General features: G+C 45.0%; 1 protein-coding gene across 2 annotated transcripts in view; it reads right to left on the bottom strand.

Annotated features, from left to right (window-relative positions):
* The window catches only part of CUL9 (cullin 9), a 352312-nt gene extending 337485 nt beyond the window's left edge, over nucleotides 1–14827 (bottom strand). For both annotated transcript variants that reach the window (XM_085856907.1, XM_085856905.1), the window contains exon 1: nucleotides 14336–14827. The gene's annotated coding sequence lies outside the window, so the exon portion shown is untranslated. The remainder of the gene's footprint in view (nucleotides 1–14335) is intronic.
* Nucleotides 14828–16095: the final 1268 nt, after the last annotated feature.

Below are 16095 nucleotides of genomic sequence, written 5' to 3'. Positions count from 1 at the left end.
CCAACTCAAGCCCCTCCTTCACGCCCACGGTCTCAACGCGAGCTGCCCGAAGCAGGAGACAACGCGCCAGCTACCAGGGGGGTACCGCGCCATGGAGCATTCCCCCCAAACGTATTGGTGGCGCGTTCGTGTACCGCATATCCTTTATACAAAGGTACCGAGAGACCGTGGCCTCAACTCCTATCCTGTCTTGCTTCAATCCCTCTTTATTGGATTTTCTGTGTCTGTGTGTGTGCGTGTGTGTGTGTCCTAGCACCTGTCTATGTAAGTAAGCCTGAAGAAGATCGTTATTATTATTTTCGGGTTAGATCTGCTCTGTGTCTGCTTTTATAAGATGTTGCACCACACCTCTCTCCCCTATATCTGCGCAAAACACCCCCAATAAATCTTAATCGTGCAACATACCTTTCCTCGCCCATTGTAATAAATTACTATAAGGAAGGTTACAAGCTCGTTTTTGTCTTTTCTTCCATTGATCCAGCACGGTCCGAATCCAAGCTGAGCCGGGACTTTATTCCCAACAATCCGTTCCTTTTAGCCGGTACGTCCTTGGCAGTGTCGCTCGGCTGCATCCGATCCGATAAAGTGATCCGGTTCGGACAAGGCGTACCGAGGGCGTGTTCCCCGGTAATCAAATCACGTGGTTATTTTTAGGTAAGCGGATTAACTAGACGGAGGACCCCAAGTCACGTTGTTGAGTTATTGGCATCCACGGTCAGTTAAGCGACCCGCCACGTTACAGAATTAGCCGTGTGCGATGGCCTACAATTCTGGAGAGTCTGGTGGGAGCCGAGATAGCTTTCAGATCTCTGGAGGTGTCGTCCACCAGACTACGGTCTCCTCAGGTTAACCTGAGGCAGTCCCTTCGGGTGGATGCCTGGAATGTACCATTCCTAAGAGAGGATGATCACCTGCCTCTGATATCATCCGAGCTCCAGGGTTTGGAAATCGGTATTGCAGCACTCTCTGAGGTTAGGAGACCGGATAGTGGTGAGATCATGGCGGGTGGTTACACCTACTACTGGTCTAGTTGCTCTGATGATTACCATGCCCAAGGAGTTGCTGTAGCTGTGTCCAATAAACTGACTCCAATGATAAATTGAGGTAAAACCGGTAAATGAGCATATTGTGAGACTAAGGATTCGTCACTCCTTGGGCGTCGTTTCCCTGGTCTCTGTAAATGCTCCGACTGAGGCGAGTGATCTCACCATGAAAGACGTTCTATGCCACCCTCGTGTATGTGGTTGATCAGTGCCCCAGGCGAGATACTCTTCCATTCTTGGGGGATTTCACTGCATCGATTGGCACTGATAGAGGTCGTTATGAGACACATGTTGGTCCCCTTATGTCTGGAATTGTGAACCAGAAGAGCACCAAGTTCCTCGATTTTCCAATAAGTCATGGAATTAGAGTGGCTGGTTCATTGTTTCAGCACCCACAGGATCATCGCTGGACTTGGTATTCCAACGCTGGTGGTGTGGCAAAGGAGATTGATCATGTGCTTCTTCATGGTCGCTGGAGGACGATTCAGAACTACAGGGTCCAACGGATTGCTCACTTGCTCAATACTGACCACAGGGTTGTGGTAGCAACTGTGAAGTTGCAGCTTAAATCCAGGAGAATGGTACCATCCCAACCTAGGCTGGACGTTGGCAAGCTCAAGGATGAGTAGGTAGCTGAGGAGTTTGGGAACAAAGTGAGTGGGGATTTGAGGGATCTGGGTGCTTTGGGATAGGCTGAAGAGTTGTGAAGTGCCTTCAAGACAACAATCATTGATGTTGCCGATGGACGTCGTGAAACTCACCATGGGGCGAAGAAAAACCTTGGCTCTCAAGGGGCACTGGATACCATTGACCAGAGTTACAGGGCCAAGCTTAATGGCAAAGAAGAGCTGTTTAGGGAGTTGAGGCGAAAACCTGGGCATGTGCTGAGGGTGGACAAGGAGGTCTTTGTGCAAGGAATCTGTGAGGGGTAGAGCATCACCTGTGGTCAAGCTATTCTCGTCCTGCTTTCAGGGGAATTCGCACATTGCGTTCCTCCAAGCCCATCCCTCAGTGGACTGCAGTTAGAGCGGAGGGTGGTAGGCTCTTAATAGAGGAGTCTGAAGTGAAGGCCCGCTTGGCCGGTTACTTTGAGCGGCTGTGCTAGTCCGACACCAGCTATTGAGTTGGATGTCAGGGGTGTTACTATTCCTCTTGCTGACCCTCCAATCAACTGTGAATCACCTTCGTTTGTGGAAACATGGGCTGTAGTGAACCGGTTGAAATAAGGTAAAGCTCCTGGGATCTGTGGCATCCATGCTGCACTTCTCAAGGCTGGTGAAAATTCTATGTACTCATGTCATTGCATGCAGTTCTGTGACTCTGTTTGGAATTCAGGCATAATCCCAACTGATTTGAAGAGGGGCCTTGTTGTTCTTCTCTGGAAAGGAAAGGGCGATCGCCAGGACAGCAACAACTACCGAGGGGTGACGCTGCTCTCAGTGCCGGGCAGGGACTTTGCTCGGATAATTCTTGATAGGGTTCGCCACCATCTGCTTGAGCACCAGCACCCATAGCAGTCAGGCTTGACAAACAGGTCAATGAAAGACAGTATCCTGGCTCTTCAGGTTCTCACCGAACAGACGAGAGCTTTGGCAGGGGCTGCTTGCAGCCTTTATTGATCTCTGTAAAGCATTTGAGTCAATGAATCGGGATGCCCTGTGGAGGATTCTTGGTCTTCGTGGGGTGCTGCCAAAACTGATCAATCTGATGTCTGAACTATACTCTGGTATGAAGAGGGCTGTGAAGGTGTGGTGGTTCCATCTCTGACTTATTTCCAGTTATTACTGGAGTTTTCCAGGAGTGTGTACTAGTCCCCAAACCTTTCCGTACTTGTATGGACTGGATTCTAGGGAGGATGTCAGAGAGATAAAGCTGCGGTGCATCATTTGGGAGTGTCAAGATCTCTGACCTTCATTTTGCAGGCGATGCAGTCATCTTTGCAAAGACTTTGGGTATCCTTTTAGGGGCCCTTGAGGCGGTGAGTCGGAGCCGCTGGGATTTTGGGTTTCCTGGGTCAAAACTAAGATACAGGCTTTCAATGAAATTTTGGATGCTGCTTTCCTGTCTGTACCCGTTTGTGATGAGGATGTTGAGGTCAAGTTGAAGTTGAAAGTAAAATCACGGTTCTCATCGTGGGGGGGGGGGAACAAAACCACGTGTTTGAGGACCACCCGAAGGAGATTCGACCGCAAATTAGCGAAACAAAAGCAGATGACGTAAATGATGAAAGTTGTAGTACTCGAAGAGCATAACTTGCGTACCATCTTTCATTCGAAACAGTTGAAAACCCGAGGAGCTCGATGGCCAATTTATTGATTTTTTTTTGACATTTTGTAAGTTCGTGACCTTGTAACCTTGACCTTGGGACGAAAACGAAAAATCGAGCTCCGTGGGGCTATGCAGGTGCCATTGGGCTAACCAAATACCGAAACCCCTGCCAGATTCGACAAACCCCCTCGGAGAAGATGTAACTTGAAACCGGCTACCCCCTAAAAACACGTTTTTTGGGCGTGGATCTGCCCATAATGGGCGCAGCATGCCCATTCTCAGGAAAACACGAGATTATGATACAAACCTCCCACCCAAATTTTATCAGGATCATATCAAAACCCACGGAGCTATGCTCGGGACAGACAGACAGACAGAGACAGACCCATAACGAATATAGTGGTGACTTACTGACTCGTAAACAAATGATCATTGTATCTTCCATCCCATGCATTTTTCGGCCATGACCGGTCATGTTTTCTACAAAGTGAACACTGAAGCTCACATGTTTACAGTATCCACAAGTAAAGTGACGAGTGAGTAGTGGGCAACCAGGAGCTTTATCTGGGTTTCTCGTGCTGCTCCTGTGTGCATTCATTCGCACATTACATCTCTGCATTATCTCACCAAAATATTGCATCACACATTTGCTGCAAGTCAATAAGTAAACTATGTTTGAGGTTTTACATGTAATTACTTATTTGGTTTCTTTTAACTTGTAAGATCTAGACTTTACTGAACAATTAATTACATTGTTTGCAGCAAGTACAGGACAAGGTTTGTAATTGCAAATCTCACACTTATGTACTTTGGAATCGGATAGTGTTCCCACACAGAAGGGCACTCAGGAGAGTGCATACCTCCGCCAGGTAATGTCTGATCCACGAGAACATATCGGGTTGAAATACATTTTTGTAATATCCTGCTATATATTGTTTTTGGCCCTATCTCTCAATGGTGAAGAATCACTTTAAAAATTAAATAATTCTCGCATCCAGCTCATGATTCGGATCTTCACCAAAATCAAATCAATTCGTCCTTGTTACACTCCCAACATGTCCACCAAGTTTCGTCCAAATCCATCCCCAACTTTTTGAGATATCGTGCTATGTATATATATATATATATATATATATATATATATATATATATATATATATATGTATATATATATATATGTATATATATCTTCTTCTTCTTCTTTCGGCTGCTCCCGTTAGGGGTCGCCACAGCAGATAATCCGTATGATCCGCATAGTGATTTGGCACATGTTTTACGCCGGATGCCCTTCCTGACGCAACCCTGGTCGCCTCTTATGACACAGGGATATGGTACACCTATTTTAACCGGGGTATACACCGGCCCAGTATATATGTATATGTATATGTATATGTATATATATATAGTTTTATCACAATCTCTCAGTGGTGAAGAATCACTGAAAAATTATCAGATCCGGATCTTCACCAAAATTGAATCAATTCTTCGTTTTCACACACCCAACATGTCCACCAAGTTTCATCCGAATCCATCCACAACTTTTTGAGATATCCTGCACATAAACAAACAGACAGAAAGGGGTGAAAACAACCTCCTTCACCTTCGGTGGCGGAGGTAACAAAACCATGTGTTTGAGGACCACCCGAAGGAGATTCGACCGCAAATTAGGGAAACAAAAGCAGAATGTGTCAACTCCCCCTGAAAAAGAAAAGCCAGAAAAATGCTGGAAAGGAACATAACAAGGAACCATAATGGATCGCAGACTTGGAAAAGAAGAAGCAACCTCGAGAGGAAATGCCCCCAGGTGATTAATGAAGAAAAAACAAAATGCCAAACTTTAGCTTGGCAAAAGAAAAAAAAAAAAAAATCCAGGCCCAGATGGAATTCCAAACTTCTGGCAAAAACAACTTGATGCTCTCCACAATCATGACACCAGGACATTCAATGAACTAATCAAAGAAGAAAAGGCAGTAGTCTGGCAACCATTGGCTAAGGTGTGTTTTGGAGTACATACACAATTTTATTGCAGATTCTGGTAACATAGACTAAACTAAACTCAAATCCGAGTGATGCCACTTTGTCACGCTTGAGCAATTTTTTTTAGGAGCAAAATTCAAAATGGCCGCCATCAAAACCATCCTTTGGCCGTAACTCGGTCAAAAATCGAGATATGAACCCGATTTCAGTGGCAAAGCCTATGTTTTGGGGGTCAAGGAATACACTGATATGGTTAAATAAACCATATCATCCATATAAATAGTCCATATTGCAATGTTGGTTTATCAGATACCATATTTTGACTAAAATTGTAATAAATTATTGACCAATTGATGAAGTTTAGACCTATAAAGCTTGAGCCAAATAATATCAAGGGTACATACGATGAAGACACTGAAAGGTTGCTGATGTGCTTTTATTGTGTTTATATATAGATGTAGCACGGTTCCAATTCAGTTTCATGGTATAGCGAGAAAAGTGTTAAAAAATAATTTTTCACAGAGCAGTTTTTCCCCAGTAGAGTTGAGAAAAAAAATGACTGCCATGAAGAACCATGAACTGTGTCAACAGATCAAGTAAGTTATATATGCTTGGATATTTTTAAAGAAACATGCAAAACTGTGTGTTAATTAACAGTAAAGTATTATTATCAGTAGACTAATCAATTTTCTTTTGAAAGCAAGACGTTTTTGTATCTTCATATCATGATTGTTTTGATACCATAGCAACCGTTTGTGTTGATGATGTTTAAAGTACACAGGGTGGTAACAGGTTTTCTGATTTTTTTTTTTATACATGTATTTTACAAATAAATGAAATGATTAATTTGTTCATCACCCCTTGCAAATGTCTTCCACTTAAGAATGCATCTGGGTGTTTAACTTTCTGAACAATTAATACAAGACAGTTATTTCGTGATTGTTTTGCATTATATTGATCTAACAACAATTCAACATTTCTGCTTGTCTTTTTCCAGTGACAACGTTCGACAGCTGTGATCTTGAATCCGCTTGAACTGAACGATGGCATCACAGCTTAACATTTCTTGCCTGCTCAATAGTCGCATGAAATGCAGTGCCAGTAAACAGCCAATGAGTGTCGCTGGACCTGAAAGGCTCAACACCATCGTAGAAGCGAGCAAACGTAGAGGTGATGGGTGGCATGTCGCTCTCGAAACCCTGTTGCAAGACTCTACTGAGACACTACACACACAAGAATTGCGTTGCAACATACACTTCCAAGACGCACATTAAATGTTTGTTACAGAAGAAAGAAAAAGATGAAGAGCCTGTCATGAAGAGAACGCGCCGAACAGATGCCATATCGTTCAATTTTAAAGAACAATGTCTCATTTGTGGTGAAAAGTGTGATGCCATCCCAGAGCCAAAAAAATCCATCTCTCTGGCGGCGTATTGTTCAATGCAGAACTGATGATCGAGGACAGAATCAGGATACATTTAAAGATGTGATACTGAAGACCTGTGAACTGCGAGATGATGAGTGGGTTCAGCAAGTGTGACTTCGCGTTGAGGGGGCAGTCAGTGACCTGCATGCTGTTGATGCCCAATACCACAAAACTTGCATGTCTGTATTCCGTGGTCCTTGAAATGTCCAATCATTTGCCTTGAAGGAAAAACAACCTGATGACGAAGCCTTTATACGTCTGGTGAATGACCTGTCAGATGATCTTTCTCGCATTTGGAACTCAATACAAGTGCATGATATGTACCATTCACACAAGGGAGAACTGCTGTCGTGCAGGCAACTCCTGATACGTCTTTCTGAACACTTCAGATCAGATCTTCTGATATTATCAGGTACAGATTTTGCAAGCATACTCGTGTTTCACGGTAAAGCTTCAGGTATTTTGAAATTAGCGGCTAACGATGAAGATGATGACGATGCGGCCATGGCAAAGGTCACTAAACGTATTGTACGTGAATCAAAGGAACTGACGCAGGACAAGTTCACATATCAAACTAGAATTAACGTTGAAGATGTGCTCAATGATGCAAGTCCAACATTCCTGCAATTAATGTCTTCATTGACACCAAAGCTGGACTCAACCTTACAAGCAGGAACGGTGGGAAACATCGTCACAAGTCTTGTTACAAATAGACCAACGCCACTCCAAATAGCGCTAGGCATAGCAGTAAGAGACAAGTCGAAGATTGAGACTTTGTATGACTTTGGAGTCACATGTTCATATGATGAAACCTTGCGCTTCAAATCCTCTGCAGCTCATGCAGCTGCGAAGTGCCAAGAACTTTTGGGTATATCCCATAGTGGTGATGGGCTAGTTCAGGCAGTGGCAGATAATTTTGATGCTAGTATATCATCACAGTATATATCATATCATCGATATTTTTCAGTCAAAATATTATATCTAAATTGAAAAATTGCAATATAGACTATTAATGAGTTGTATGGTTTATTTAAACATACCAGTGTATTCCATGACCCCCAAAACAGGGTTTGCCAATGAAATCGGGTTCATATCTCGATTTTTGGCCGAGTTACGGCCAAAAAACGGTTTTGATGGCGGCCATTTTGAATTTTGCTCCTAAAAAAGATTGCTCAAGCGTGACAAAGTGGCATCACTCGGATTTGAGTTTAGTATAGTCTATGTTACCAGAATCTGCAATAAAATTGTGTATGTACTCCAAAACACACCTAGGGTAAAATTCCAGTTCTGCATCCAGACTACTACTACTGAACAAAGACATACTAGAACAAGCCGGTAGGCGACATGGCTGCTTGATCTAGATGGAAAGCTGGCCGACGCGACTAGCCGATATTCATGTGCATGCTATCAATAAATTTAGCACAATAAATATGATTATCACAGCCCTCTTAGTTTGTGCCCAGAAACCCGCCTTGTGAAATTTCAGGCATGTTTCCAAAGAGACTAACAAATGGCAGCCCTGGTAATTACATTTATCTATTCGCTAAAGATTTTATTTTTTTATATGATGCTGTAAGACATTCTCCTTGGGCACAAAAAAACCAGGTCCCTCGATGGTATTGATTTTTTTGTACAGTTCACAATAAGTGTACGATGTACGATAAAGTATTTTAGCTGTTGCTAAGCAACGGAGGTGTGCATAACAACCATTCATTTTTGTGTACATGCTGGCCACATTGCACACATTTCACCCAAGTTTCATCAAAATCAGACTCTTTCTCTTAGAAATATTCGCAATTAACCGTTTCTGAAATGTTCGACATATACTCGCCCAAAACCTATCTCCTCCTACAAATATTTTTTGTTCGGGCTGCAAGTTGGCATGAAGGGAGCTAGATAGATTGCGCACAGAACTATAAGCTTCGATTTTTCGATTTTTTTGGGGGATTTTTTTTAGATTTTTTGACCACTTTCAAGGGCCGTTGCTCTGCCGTTGCTAGGGCCCGGGGTCCCATATTCAAAAGCACACGATTCCCAGAAATATTGGTCCTACATACCAAATTTCATTGGAATCGGTTGAGTGGTTTAGCCCCTAGGCTTGACCAAAGTTTTGCGGACAGACAGACAGATGGAAATATCCAGAATAAGGGTGCTCTAAGAGCAGCCAAAATTGCAAAATGCGAAGAACCAAATTGTCCATCGTCTGGATCATTGGTCCCCAACCTGCGGCCCGCGGAGCCCTATACTACGGCCCGCGAGTACTTTCCAATCAAAACACATTTCCATGTAGAAATTTTAAAGGGGTTTACACAATGCCACTGCCGGCCACTGCCGTGACCTGAAAAGCCTTACACAATGCCGCTGCCAGCCACTGCCGCTTAAGCCTAAGTCATATTTGGCACGGCGGCCGTAGGGTCTACAAAATATACGGCCACTAGGAATTATAGGGCGGCCGCATTATTTCCACGGTCACACAATGTAGCAGTCACATATGTTTTTATTTTTCGGGGAGCCGCACGGCATATTTAGAAATTGTGGAGACCGAAAACGTGGGGGTGCCGTACGGTCTTTGATTTGATGTCTCACTGTGACCTCAGGGCCTCCCTGCGGCAGCCATATAATTTTGAAGGCAGACGCAAGGGAGCCTCAAGGTGCCCGCAAGGCAACCACAGGGGGCCCTAAGGCGAACGTGCGGCCAGACGGACGGTAACGAGTGGGTATATATATACCAGTTCTTTTTTTACTGAAATAAAAATATAACAGTTCGGAATATACCAGTATATAAAACTGAATATACTATAACTATAATATATATATATATATATATATATATATATATATATATATATATATATATAACTGAATATACCAGTATATAAAACTGAATATACTATAACTATAATATATATATATATACATATATATATATATATATATATATATATATATATATATATATATATATATATCTTCTTCTTCCTTCGGCTGCTCCCGTTAGGGGTCGCCACAGCGTATCATCCGTATGATCCGCATAGTGATTTTAGCACATGTTTTACGCCGGATACCCTTCCTGACGCAACCCTGGTCGCCTCTTACGACACATGGATATATATATATATATATATATATATATATATATATATATATATATATATATATATATATATATATATATATATATATATATATATATATATATCTGAATATACCAGTTCGGAGTACCGTGGTGCCCCCAGAATCCGAACGCCCCATTGTTTGAACAAATTGGAATCTGAACAATTTTTTCGAGAAAATTTTGCCCTAAAAACCGAACACTTTTTCGAAAACCAAACACAACGTAGCATTCATGTTTGTTCACGTGCGTCTCCCCTGCCTGTTCGACCCACATCTTCGCGCTTTGTTAATTTTGTTAGTCGGTGAAAGTACTCGTGAAAGCATCTCTCATGTGTCGATCGCTACTTTACCTCGTGTTTTCACCTTGATTTGTGGGGTTTTTTTACTCATCTTGTGTTTTAATTAATAACGAAAAAGCAATCTGATCACGTGGTGTGACGAACTGTCGGGCAAGGATTTAATTTCACAGAAATACCGGTTGTAATTTGGAATATCCATGATTACCTCAGCCTGATGTGTTTGATGAAAGTGATTGTGGTTCGGGGGGGGGATCATGTTTGATGAGCTGCCCTGGGGGCAGCGCTCTCGCAGAGTGCGCGAGCAATCGGAACCCAGGCCAGAGCACGAGCCTGGGTGGACCTTTGGATGTGGTGATTGTACCAGTTTACATACAATACACCACCACCGAAGGTCATTTACTCATCTTGTTTTACCTGAAACATGGGTAATTTCAGTTGAAAGCGTCTTTAAAGAGGGTTTTCTTGGGGTCCAGAAACAGATTAATTCACTTTCCATTATTTCTTATTGGGAAAATAGTTTTGAAATCCGAACTATTTGCAATCCGAACAGCCTCCTGGAAAGAATTGAATTGGGATTCTGGGGGCACCACTGTATAGGCAAATACCTATACTCCGATCTCTAGCGGCAGCGCACGGTCGACGCAGACTGCCACGGAGGCCGTACGTAGGACGCACGGCGGGCGTAGGGGAAACGTGCGTCGACCCTGCGTTGCCCGCAGGTCGTCACACAGACTGCAAGGCCACCGTACGTTGAACACAGGGACGCCTTAGGACTACCCCATGGCGACCGTGGAAATAGTGCAGCCGCCATAATTTTTTGGAGGTTGGCAAAATTTATTTTTCATTGATAAGAGCCTACGGCAGCTGCACGAATAACGCAAGCCCACCGTACGCCCTATGTACGGTCGACGTGGAACACATCTACGTCACAGCTTGGCTTGCTGAATTGCTACGGACAACGTAGAAATGAAAAAAAGTTATAACTCCGCGCTATAATTCCACGGCGACCCCTACGACCTGTAAAAGATAGCCATATGGCATAGGGCCGCCCTGAGGCCACCTCAGAAACTCTGCGGCCGCCGCACATTTCTGTCAATTCAGGCGGGGGGGGGGTACGGCCGCCGTATCCTAGCCGTAGAGCAGATGTGACTTAGGCCTTATCGCCAGGAGGAATCAAATCAATTTGCATCAATAAAACTCAATAAAATGCATCAATTTTTTTCTGGCTCTGAACATCCTTGGGAGTAGTGAATGTGGCCCATGGGATCAAAAGGTTGGGGACCACTGGTCTGGATACACTGTAAGAAAGCTTTCGACAGTGTTCCACATTCGTGGATGATAAAATGTATGCAAATATACAAACTCAATCCCCAAATAATCAAACTGATTGGGAAAGCAATGGAGCTCTGGAATAGCACAATGGTATTACAGCACTCAGAAGGAAATTTCGAAATACCAAATGTGAAGATATGGCGCGGGATCTTCCAGGGACAGAGTTCCCCCCCCCCCCTCTTGTTTTGTCTGGCTCTGGACCCACTGAGAAACCTCATCAACAAACAAGGACACGGATACACCCTAACAACCAATACTAGAACATCCAAAGAAACAGGAGAGGTGACACCAACAATACATGGATGATTGAAAGCTCTTCGCACTGAAAGATGATAAATTGACAGAACAGCTCAAACTAGTAAAACGGATATTCAAATGAAATATGGACTACATAAGTGTGCCAAGTGCACATTTGTACAAGGTAAACCAACAAAAATTGACCTTGAAACAACAATACAGCAGTTAGAAAACGAAGCATCATACAAATACCTCGGGGTAGAAGAGAGCCACCAAATACGTCACAAACAAATGTACAAAACGATCACCAAAGAATACCTACGTATAACGAAGCAGATCCTGAAAATGTACCATTCCCCAAGAAACAAAATCAAATCCACAAACCAACTCACAGTACCAGTGTTCCAATACACCTGTGGAATAATAAACTGGCCCCAATCAGAAATCAATGTTAGACATCAAAAAAAGAAAACTCCATACCATCCACAAAATGTTCTCCAAAAACCAGTGCATCAAGAGAATGTACCTGTCAATACGAGAGAGAGGGAGTGGCCTGATGGAACTCAACCAGGTGCACAGAGCACCGAGTGTTGGACGAGCTGAGTATGTGAAATGCTCAACAGACTATCGATTGAATTTGTAAACAAACATGAACACAACAAACCTGAAAAAGTATCCCCAACTTGCCCTGCAAGGAATTTCCAAAAACAGATGTGAACAGAAGATACTGCACAGTAAAATGTAACAGCAACAAACACAGCCCCAACAATTTCAAAAAAGACAAAATAAAAATATAAAAAGAAATATCAACAAATATACACAAACAACTGGGAGAATGACAAAAGAGCAGGAAAATACAAAAACGAGTTGGACCGCATTGGGATCGACAAAGAAGGCTCATTGGAATGTCTCTGAAGAGGTCAGCTCAACTGGGATGGAGAACAAATAAAAAATACCAAAGATCAAGGACACTTCACCAATGGATGTCAAAAAAGATGGAGGGACAGAGTCAGACGGCCAAGTGTGGGTGCTGCAAGACAGAAACAGAAAGTACTAATCACCTGCTTTCGGGATATAAAAAACTATCAGAACAACTTTATACACAATGGCACAACAAAGTATGCAAAGTGTTTCATTGGCATATCAGCAAAAATTTCAACTTCCCAGTTGCAAAAAACTCCGAAAAACATGAACTGAGGGCGATCATTGAGAATAAGGATGTCATGGTCACGTACGACCTGATGGTCCCATCGAGTGTGAACACAATAAACAAAGCCTTGTGCCCGGACATCATTTGCAAGAACAAAAAGGAAAAGACAGCATTGGTGATTGAGATTTCAGTACCAAGTGATTTTGGCTTAGATAAAGCAGAAATCAGGAAAATGACCGAATACCAGGACCTCAAAAATGAGATCAAGAGATCTTGGAAGCTGAAGAGAGTCAAAATTGCACCACCAGTGAGAATTGGAGCAACATGAATAATAGAGAGGAACCTCACTGACATTTTAAAAACCATCCCGGGATGTCACCACAAACAAAGTACAACTGGAGGCTGTCCGGGGTTTGGTGGCGATCCTGAAAAGAGCCCTCGGAACAAAACACTGAGAAAAACAAAGATGAACAGCTCGGTCCATGGACTGTGATCCCTTACCGAAGTGGAGGTGGATACTTTGAGTCCTGGGAGAACTTTGTTTCATCTCCTGAAACCCACAAATTGAGATAACAACCAACGACACACAAGCTTGATATTTTCGAACACGCACACACATACACACGTACACACACACGCGCATACACACGCGCATACACACGCGCATACACACGCGCATACACACACACGCACGCACGCACGCACGCACACACACACACACACACACACACACACACACACACGTACACACACGTACACACACGTACACACACGTACACACACGCACACGTACGCACACGTACACACACGCACACGTACACACACGTACACACACGCACACGTACACACACGTACACACACACGCGCATACACACGCGCATACACACGCGCATACACACGCGCATACACACACACGCACGCACGCACGCACACACACGTACACACACACGTACACACACACACACACACACACACACACACACACACACACACACGCACACGTACACACACGCACACGTACGCACACGTACACACACGTACGCACACGTACACACACGTACACACACACGCGCATACACACGCGCATACACACGCGCATACACACGCGCATACACACACACGCACGCACGCACGCACGCACGCACACACACGTACACACACACGTACACACACACGCGCATACACACGCGCATACACGCACACGCACACGCACGCGCACGCGCACACACACACACACACACACACACACACACACACACACACACGCACACGCACACGCACACGCACGCACACACACGTACACACACGTACACACACGCACACGTACACACACGTACACACACGTACACACACGTCCACACACACGTACACACACGTGCACACACACGTGCACACACGTGCACACACACGTACACACACACGTGCACACACGTGCACACACGTGCACACACGTGCACACACGTACACACACGTACACACACTATCTTACCTGCCAAGCCTCACACCCTCGGTCCGCCAGTTCCTTGTCGTGCAGGGCCGACCCACAAAGAAAAACGGCCCGAGCCGAGTCCACAGGCACAAGTACCAAACCACCCGAACCGCTGTCACTGCACTGTACCACAGGCCGAGCCGAGTCACTGCACTGTACCACAGGCCGAGCCGAGTCACTGCACTGTACCACAGGCCGAGCCGAGTCACTGCACTGTACCACAGGCCGAGCCGAGTCACTGCACTGTACCACGAGCCCGGTTTGGGTGCGGTCGGCTCGGCTCGGCTCGGGTAGGGCAGGACAGGGTAGGGAGTGGTCTAATCACATAGGATATAATCGGGTAGAACCAGGACCTGATGATGGACCAAGACGAGATTGAATGTGACCCGTTGAACACTCCCTGCACTCAGTGTGGTGATAACAAGCTCCGCACCCGGAAAACAAGTCAAACCACGAGAAACCGGAACCAGGGAAACAAACAACACAAGAGTTTCCCCTGGAACGGAAGACTTCGGAATCACTTCTTGATTTAAAAATGATAATCGCTCTTTATCCGCCTTTGCCTTGGAGATCGATAGTGTTGAGCATTTTCATGTAAAAAATATTTTGGGAATAACGTCGTGTTATAATGATAATAATGATAATGATAATGATGAAAATAATATTTTAATAATACATTCGTACCATTGATTGGATATGACAACTTCCATGTGCAAGGGAGAGGGAGGAGGACTTGGAGAGGGGAGGGGAGGGGAGGGAGACTTGTAAAGGGGAGGGAGGGGGACTTGGGGAGGGGAGGGGGACTTGGAGAGGGGAGGGGAGGGGGTCTTGGAGAGGGGAGGGGGACTTGGAGAGGGGAGGGGAGGGAGACTTGTAAAGGGGAGGGAGGGGGACTTGGGGAGGGGAGGGGACTTGGAGGGGGACTTGGAGAGGGGAGGGAGGGGGTCTTGGAGAGGGGAGGGGGACTTGGAGAGGGAGGGGAGGGAGACTTGTAAAGGGGAGGGGGACTTGGGGAGAGGAGGGGGACTTGGGGAGGGGAGGGGGACTTGGAGGGGGACTTGGAGAGGGGAGGGGAGGGGACTTGGAGAGGGGAGGGAGGGGACTTGGAGAGGGGAGAGGTACTTGAAGAGGGGAGGAGTACTTGAAGAGGGGAGGGGAACTTGGAGAGGGGAGGGAGGGGTACTTGAAGAGGGGAGGGAGGGGATGGGGACTTGAGGAGGGGAGGGGAAGGGGACTTGGGGATGGGAGGGAGGGGGACTTGGAGAGGGGAGGGAGGGGGACTTGGAGAGGGGAGGGGGACTTGGGGGTGGGGGACTTGGGGAGGGGAGGGGGACTTGGAGAGGGGAGGAGACTTTAAGAGGGGAGGGGAGGGGGACTTGCAGAGGGGAGGGGAGTGGGACTTGCAGAGGGGAGGGAGGGGAACTTGGATATTAGGGGGCCGGGAGGGTCGTGCTGCCTGGATGGGCCAAATGGCCTTCTCCTGCGTTGAAGTTCCTTGTAAATGCTTATTCCATAATCACTCCATATCTTCTTCTTCTTCCTTCGGCTGCTCCCGTTAGGGGTCGCCACAGCGGATCATCCGTATAATCCGCATAGTGATTTGGCACATGTTTTACGCCGGATGCCCCTCCTGACGCAACCCTGGTCGCCTCTTACGACACAGGGATATCATAATCACTCCATATATATATATATATATATATATATATATATATATATATATATATATATATATATATATATATATATATATATATATA

The sequence above is a fragment of the Eptatretus burgeri genome, chromosome 15 (assembly GCF_056783735.1).
Source record: "Eptatretus burgeri isolate ZD-2024b chromosome 15, Ebu_testis_v1, whole genome shotgun sequence".
In the NCBI taxonomy this organism is placed as follows: Eukaryota; Metazoa; Chordata; class Myxini; order Myxiniformes; family Myxinidae; genus Eptatretus; species Eptatretus burgeri.
This window is presented reverse-complemented; position numbering and strand designations above follow the sequence as displayed.